Source organism: Triticum urartu, chromosome 7, assembly GCF_003073215.2.
Source record: "Triticum urartu cultivar G1812 chromosome 7, Tu2.1, whole genome shotgun sequence".
Classification (NCBI taxonomy): Eukaryota; Viridiplantae; Streptophyta; class Magnoliopsida; order Poales; family Poaceae; genus Triticum; species Triticum urartu.
The window spans coordinates 529,613,138-529,621,844 of NC_053028.1; the positions used below are offsets into that span (position 1 = coordinate 529,613,138).

General features: G+C 46.9%; 1 long non-coding RNA gene across 3 annotated transcripts; it reads right to left on the reverse strand.

Annotated features, from left to right (window-relative positions):
* Window positions 1–3,169: 3,169 nt before the first annotated feature.
* LOC125521879 lies at window positions 3,170–8,249 on the reverse strand. Of its 3 annotated transcripts, none has more exons than XR_007289480.1 (4): window positions 7,574–8,249; window positions 7,005–7,172; window positions 6,561–6,671; window positions 3,170–3,545 (listed from the first exon to the last, which is right to left on the reverse strand). It is a non-coding gene; the product is annotated as an uncharacterized LOC125521879 (long non-coding RNA). The 3 variants fall into 3 exon arrangements; XR_007289479.1 differs by lacking the exon at window positions 3,170–3,545 and adding an exon at window positions 5,636–6,126 and having other exon boundaries at window positions 6,561–6,632; XR_007289478.1 differs by lacking the exon at window positions 3,170–3,545 and adding an exon at window positions 5,636–6,126.
* Between the last annotated feature and the right edge of the window lie 458 nt (window positions 8,250–8,707).

Genomic DNA, 8,707 nt, shown 5'->3' on the forward strand with positions numbered 1-8,707 from the left:
GGCGTATGCTACACCACGGCCGAGAAAACGTGTCGACGTTACGCCATCCGGAAATAGTGCCGCACTTTGAAACTAGAACCGTCAATAAATTTTGAGCGTGTATCGTCACATTCCAAATTACTAGTACTACCACGCTATATTTAATTGCAAACCTGTTCACACCGATCACAACCTAAACGGTTTCCCACTTAGGAGCGTATTAGTAGTACTCCTACTCGGTTATAAATACTACTATGCTAAGATGACTGCACATTCCTCCTCAACTCCTCATCCACAAAAAACAATCAAGTCAGTCAAGCCATAGCCAGCGTGAGTTCTAGGTCGAGAGATTTCCACCAGGGAGAGGTGAGCATGGAAGAGGAAGCACAAGAGATGTCCCGCCTCGCCGCGAAAGCAGCCGACATGTCCAGCCGCGCTGCAGTAGCAGCACAGAGGTCCCGCCGTGCCGCCGAAGCAGCACGGAGGTCCCGCCGCACCGTCGATGTAGCAGACTAGTCCGACCACGCCGCGGAAGCAGCAGAGATATCCCGCCGCGCAACCGAAGCAGCAGGGAGGTCCCGCCGCACCGCGACGACTTGGGAAAATTTCTCGCGGGCAGGCGAGGACTCTTATAGGCGCATGCATGCGATAGTCCATAGCCAGATGGATCAGATCTCCGGCTGGGCAAGGATGCAGGACGAGGCTACCGGCGTCATCCGGCAACTGGGGGAGGGCAATGCGAAGCTCCGGGGCGAGCGCGACCTGCTAAGGGCGAAGATCGCCGGAAGAGCGAAGCAGGAGGAGGAGACCGCTGTCGTGTTGCAGAAGACGGGCGTCATCATCAAGAAACTTATGGACGAGAATGCCATGCTCCGCATCGAGTGCAACAAGATGGTGGAGGAATCCATGGATGCTGCCAAGCAGCGTATTAAGGACATGAAACTGATGAAAGAGATCATCGTCCGCCACGAGAACTAGTCTCCGCGACCTGCGGTGCATAAAGGAAGTAGAGATCAGCGAGCCAGATCGTTGTATGTGTCTTCCTTCTTCTTTTGCCCTTGTGTATTTCGGGCGTAGCCGCATGTGGCTTTTTTAGTTATCTTCCTAATTATGTAAGACAATTATTATCCACTCTCGTCGTCCTTATATATATTCATCAGTCTTGCTTTAAGTCACAGTGGATGCTATATAGGTCCGTCGGATCTTACATCAAGATCCGTGCAAAATTTTCTTTTCAGATTTTCTTTTTTCTCTCTTAAATCTCAGTCGAGTGAGACATTGCCACGCCATTAAACAGAGGCTCGGGCGCCATTAATGGAGACCTTGGGAGAGAGGTGGACGGCAGATGGAGATCAAAGGGCTCTCCTCCCGATAAGCACGCGCAGGGGTCTGATGGCACGCCTCCTGTATTCAAATAGCTACCCTGCACGGCGCCTCCTAGCTAATAAAAAAGGGGACACATGGCGGCACGTAAATGGGAAATAGAACGCCCACGGTTTCAATAATACTTTTGTTTCCGATTGTAACGTGACATCACTTGTTCCAAAATGACTTTGTTGATTGTTAATGTGTGCGCCTTCCAAATCGGACAGCAAAAAATGCCATCGATCCGTGAGATGCCTGCTCAAAAAATGCAATTAGATATCTAAAAAAATGCCATTGTTAAGTTAGATGTTTTCTCAAAAATGCCATTAGACATTCTTATTTTCACGTCAAACCCATTGACCATGTTACATGACAAAAATAAGCCGATTCTCACAATGATAAGTTAATGGTGTCCAGAACAACACACCCCTCAAATAAAACTAAGCACCCTGGAATTCTTTGACAAAACTAAGCACCCTGAACTTCTTTGACAACTAAACTGCTGGCTATATGATGTTGGCCATATATATTGTACGTATATAATGTCAAGAAACGAGTGGTAGTACTATACCAACTAAAAGATGAAATGTACGAAATATAATGAGAAGAAACATAACATAGTTCTGCTGGGGGCTCAGCACAACACACCCCTCAAATAAAACTAAGCACACCAGAAATTAAACTAAGCAACTAATCCGGTAGACACTGCATTAGAACCACCATGAGCAACGACACTACCACCTTACTCGGAGTCCTCGTCCACGTCCTCGACTTCGTCCTTGTCCCTCTTCCTCTTGGGCGATACTTCTTTGCTTGAACCGCACACTTGGCTCTTGCTCTTCATCCAACCTTTGTAGATATTGAAACAAAGGTAGCCATCCATTGCAGTGTAGTGGATGTGGTCTATATCTAGTACAGTCCACTGCCATGCACGATGAAACGTGTGCAGAGCTTTCTTCAGTTTACCGTACATAGGATGAACCGTGGCTCCTGCCAAGTTCAGCATTGAAGGCTGGTCAAGGGAGGGCACTAGCCCTTCCTTCCGGAGTTCGAAGGGGTCGCCTACAACGAGGCCTATCCGACCTAGGACTTCCTTGTCGTTCCTAAAGTCTACAGTAACGAATTTGACTCGGCCGCCCTTGAGGAAGTCCTTAAATTCCTCGCACTCAACATCGGCATGGCATATGTGGTAGACCAAGCATAAGTCATGCACGCAAACCTGGATCACGGCGGGCTTCTTCTTCTTTGCCTCCTTTAGTTTCTTCTCGCTTCCCAGGACTGTGGTGTACTCAACATCTAGCCCAGCGACCCACTCATCATTTGAGTTTTCGAACATGCGTTTGAAGCGAGCAAGGCATTCTTTCACTGTTGTGGAAGAACGGGTGTAGATGACGTCGAACTCATCGCCGATGATGGTTCTAACCTTGTACTCACCGCCGATCTTGGAGATTTGGGACGCCATGGATTTGGGAGGAGGGTTAGGATTAGTGGAACTGCCGTAATGTAAAAGGACGGGGCGACTAGGAGCGGTTTATCGATTGTAAAAATCACTACACCACAACACCAATGCAGGGGCAATAAAACTGCCGGGAGAAAGCACTTGAGGGGGCAGGTAAACTGCCGGGAGAGGATTTCTCCCGACAGAAAGAACTGCCATGAGAACGGCTACCGGCAATAACTTCTCCCGGCAGATAACTATTCCCAGCAGTTTCCCTGCCCCGAAGGATGAACTTGCCGGCAGTTAAACTGCCGGCACAAACAAGTTTACCCGGCAGATAGTTTGCCCTCATGTTTTGTTCTAGGCCATTCTAATCAACATCTTCCCTATTTAATATTCAATCACAATATGTTCCTGCCTTTATACAGAACCTAAACTTTATTCAATAAACTTGAACAGACAAAATTCATTTTTTCTAGATTTATACATGAGACAAACATATATAAGCACATTGTACCACACATGAAAATTTACATAAGTTATAGAGAAATTGTGCCTCACATACAAAACAGGCATACAATGACTTATGTGACAAAAAAAGAACGACCAAAATTAGTAGAGTAAGCTGGCAATATCCCAGGTCCAACAAACAAACAAGGCATATTACATATTGATTAACACTCCATCAACTTGTAGGTCTTCCAAAGCTCTAGCAACTTGTGGATCTTCCAAAGCTCCAGCAACTTGTGAATCTTCCAAGAACCTGTAGAATATCAGAATGAACATACAAAACAATTAGGATACTAGATGGAATATGAACGCAATCAGCTAGTTACCTCTGTAGTAAACCTGCAGCAAAATCAAGCATGAAGCATATATCTGATGAGATCATTACGTATCCATGCATGAGGCTCCAATCATCATTCACATAAGTGTTTAAAAGGAGAGTAAATGGAGTAAATATGATAGCTCTGGACATATGTTTCAAGAATAGCTTTCAAGAACTTAAATGAAATTTAAACAACAACAACAACAACAACAAAGCCTTTAGTCCCAAACAAGTTGGGGCAGGCTAGAGGTGAAACCCATAAGATCTCGCAACCAACTCATGGCTCTGGCACATGGATAGCAAGCTTCCACGCACCCCTGTCCATAGCTAGCTCTTTGGTGATACTCCAATCCTTCAGGTCTCTCTTAACGGACTCCTCCCATGTCAAATTCAGCCCGCCCTCTCTTGACATTCTCCGCATGCTTTAGCCGTCCACTGTGCACCGGAGCTTCTGGAGGCCTATGCTAAATATGTCCAAACCATCTCAGACGATGTTGGACAAGCTTCTCTTCAATTGGTGCTACCCCAACTCTATCTCGTATATCATCATTCCGGACTCGACCTTCCTTGTGTGACCACACATCCATCTCAACATACGCATCTCCGCCACACCTAACTGTTGAACATGTCGCCTTTTAGTCGGCCAACACTCAGCGCCATACAACATTGTGGGTCGAACCGCCGTCCTGTAGAACTTGCCTTTTAGCTTTTGTGGCACTCTCTTGTCATAGAGAATGCCAGAAGCTTGGCGCCACTTCATCCATCCGGCTTTGATTCGATGGTTCACATCTTCATCAATACCCCCATCCTCCTGCAGCATTGACCCCAAATACCGAAAGGTGTCCTTCTGAGGTACCACCTAACTGTTGAACATGTCGCCTTTTAGTCGGCCAACACTCAGCGCCATACAACATTGTGGGTCGAACCGCCGTCCTGTAGAACTTGCCTTTTAGCTTTTGTGGCACTCTCTTGTCATAGAGAATGCCAGAAGCTTGGCGCCACTTCATCCATCCGGCTTTGATTCGATGGTTCACATCTTCATCAATACCCCCATCCTCCTGCAGCATTGACCCCAAATACCGAAAGGTGTCCTTCTGAGGTACCACCTGGCCATCAAGGCTAACCTCCTCCTCACACTTAGTAGTACTGAAACCGCACATCATGTACTCGGTTTTAGTTCTACTAAGCCTAAACCCTTTCGATTCCAAGGTTTGTCTCCATAACTCTAACTTCCTATTTACCCCCGTCCGACTATCATCAACTAGCACCACATCATCCGCAAAGAGCATACACCATGGGATATCTCCTTGTATATCCCTTGTGACCTTATCCATCACCAATGCAAAAAGATAAGGGCTCAAAGCTGACCCCTGATGCAGTCCTATCTTAATCGGGAAGTCATCAGTGTCGACATCACTTGTTCGAACACTTGTCTCAACATTATCGTACATGTCCTTGATGAAGGTAATGTACTTTGCTGGGACTTTGTGTTTCTCCAAGGCCCACCACATGACATTTTGCGGTATCTTATCATAGGCCTTCTCCAAGTCAATGAACACCATATGCAAGTCCTTCTTTTGCTCCCTATATCTCTCCATAAGTTGTCGTACCAAGAAAATGGCTTCGATGGTCGACCTCCCAGGCATGAAACCAAACTGATTTTTGGTCACGCTTGTCATTCTTCTTAAGCGGTGCTCACTGACTCTCTCCCATAGCTTCATTGTATGGCTCATCAGCTTAATTCCACGGTAATTAGTACAACTCTGAACATCCCCCTTGTTCTTGAAGATTGGTACTAATATACTCCGTCTCCATTCTTCTGGCATCTTGTTTGCCCGAAAAATGAGGTTGAAAAGCTTGGTTAGCCATACTATCGCTATGTCCCCGAGACCTTTCCACACCTCAATGGGGATACAATCAAGGCCCATCGCCTTGCCTCCTTTCATCCTTTTTAAAGCCTCCTTGACCTCAGACTCCTGGATTCGCCGCACAAAATGCATGCTGGTCTCATCAAAGGAGTCGTCCAGTTCAATGGTAGAACTCTCATTCTCCCCATTGAACAGCTTGTCGAAGTACTCCCGCCATCTATGCTTAATCTCCTCGCCCTTCACCAAGAGTTGGCCTGCTCCGTCCTTGATGCATTTGACTTAGCCAATGTCCCTCATCTTCCTCTCTCGGATCTTGGCCATCTTATAGATGTCCCTTTCACCTTCCTTCGTGCCTAACCGTTGGTAGAGGTCCTCATATGCCCGACCCCTTGCTTCACCAACAGCTCGCTTTGCGGCCTTCTTCGCCATCTTGTACTTCTCTATGTTGTCTGCACTCATATCCAGGTATAGGCATTTGAAGCAATCTTTCTTTTCTTTAATCGCCTTCTGGACATCATCATTCCACCACCAGGTATCCTTATCTTCGCTTCTCCTTCCCCGGGACACTCCAAGCTCCTCCGAGGCCACCTTATGAATGCAAGTTGCCATCTTCGTCCACACATTGTTCGCATCTCCTCCTTCCCCACCTTACGAAATTTAAAGGACACAATAAATCCAAGTTAACACTTCAGTTATACATTGTTATTCTGTAGTGTAAGTAAAAATAAAGGTCTGTACAATCTGCAAAGGAACAGAAACTACACTGACTATTAGTGTTCATGCTTTACTAACTTTTAATTTGTAATCCTACAATACATCTGAGTACAAAGGTTTTTTAATATATGGCTCCTAAGGCATAAAAATGCCAACATGTCTCAGAAAAAATAAATACTACCTACATCCGGAAATACTTGTCCTAGAAATACAACTATTCTAGGACAAGTATTTCCGAATGGAGGAAGTATTCATTAATAGAGTAGCACATTGCTGAAATTCCATTGAAGAGACATAAGCTTTGAGCTAAGTACTGATAAGAGGAAGATGTATAGAAATGACATGTGGTATTGTGGTTATCACGTACCCGAAATAACATTGTGAGCTTGGTGTCCGAGAATGGAACATGTGGTTCACTGTTGGCAATCAACTCCACCACCTGCATCAGTGTCATGTTCCCTTGATTAATTCTTCATGTCTACGCAAGACTAATCAGTGTTATGAAGCAGATGTGCAAAAGAAATATTAACTGAATTTGCAATTTGCTTCTCATTAGTCTGCAACAAATGCCAATAATTTTTTCAAAGAGAAACTCAAAAAACATTCAACTATAATGTTCCGTAAAAATGCACAGCTCAGATTTGGCTTCATGTCCAATTTGTCCTGCAGCTTTTCTCAGAGCCAGCCATGCCCACTAGCATGAGCCTTCCTCCGACATACGACATATCTAAGACTATCTACAGAAGCAACACAAAGTAAAGCCAATGAGAAGGCTCATCTCTTAGAAACAGCATGCTTACAACATATATACCTCAGAAGAAAAACCATGCAGTGGCTCTGTGAACTCCTCGCGCAACAGCTCGTGCCCTTCACGGTATGCCGCTTCTCTACTTCAACAACTCTCTTATATCTTCCCTGCTTCATTTCCAGATATGTTTGTTGCATTTTTAGCTATTATTCCCATTAGTTCTAGCCTCACCTGTACGTTGTGCATTGAAAAGATTAGATGAAGCAAAAAAATCCCGTTACAGATTCACACTCCCATGCATGACTAACACAAAATTCAGGCATTTGCTGCAATGGATAAGTATACAAAATTTCTAATCACTACACACTTGACTGTATTTAGGTGCATCATCCAAAAGAAACTGAATGTATTCATTAATTTGATCTATAATTAAAAAAGGCATAAGTGGGACTTGAGAGGGTCAATCTGTCATACAGTCATACATCAAAACCAAATCAAATAGAGTGCATTGCACGAGAGATGACCCCAAGCTCCTGCACATACATCAATCCAACTCAAATGTTTTTTTCTGGTTCATACAATCCATACATACATCATGCTGCCAAAAAAAGAATGCATCATGAAAGGCTTACCTTGCGATTGATTTTTCGGACTCGTAGTCAGTGGAGAGCGCCAACAGCAGGAATGGCTCTTGCTGCAGCCGCCGGAGGAGCAAAGCAGCAGCAGGCGGTGGAGGAGGCTTGGGAGTTGGCCGATCTGGGGCAATGCTGGGCCTCGAGCTCCTGGAGCGACCTAGGGAAAGGACGAAAAATCTCCGACGCGGTGGCGGTGCAGCGGCCAAGGGCCATGGCGCAGGCTAGGCGAGGCGTCGATGACTAGAGTCGGGGGATGGAAGCCGTCCATGGGCGCAGAGGCGGACGGAGGTCGGCGGCGGACCAGCTGTGAGGCGCTCGGCCGATGAGGGCCAGCAGCAGGGGCGGCGCTGGGGATAGGCCGCGGCGACGACGCCATGGGGGAGTGGCGCGTGCTTGCTGCGCGTGAGCTCGTGCGGGGACCAAGGAGCAGAGGAGCGGCAGTAGGTGCGGCGAACCGGTGGCGCTCGACGTCGACCTTGGCGAGGACGAGTATGGTAGCAACCTGCGGCGGAGGGAGTCGGTGGTGGAAGTCACCGTCGTGCGCGGAGGGAGTCGGTGGCGGAAGTCGCCGTCGTGGGTGGAGGGGCTCGGCGGTGGAGGGCTTGGTCGTGGCGGCGGCGGCGTTGGTTGGGAAGGAGGGTTGGGGACGAGGGTTCGGTTTGGGGGAAACTGGTCGGGCCGGCGGCTATATTTCTTTTGGTGCGAACAGTTTGGGCTTCTTCGCGCGCTTGGCCCAATAACTTTAGGTCTCTTGCTATGGGCCTCCGAGCAGACTACGGGCCAGGGTTTCGTTGTGTCGGCAGATAGGGTGACCTTAATTAGTGCCTTCTTGTATGTATTTCTCCCAGCAGTTTGTCCGCCTTTAAGTACTTCTGCCGGCAGTAACACGATCCCCGACAGATGGTTTGCCCCAGTTCTGATATTTTCCCGGTAGTTAACTGCCCCCAATCAAGTGTTGTGGTGTAGTGAATGTCGAGTGGGGGTGTGTGCGAATGGGAGGGTAGTGGCTTGCCTGGTGGATAAATGGATTCATGTACAGTACTATGGGGGCCCAATTAGATGTCATGTCTAGTCGACGCCCAATTAAATGGCTTTTGATGTCATGTCAAGCGTCGGGAAAATTACAGGTGA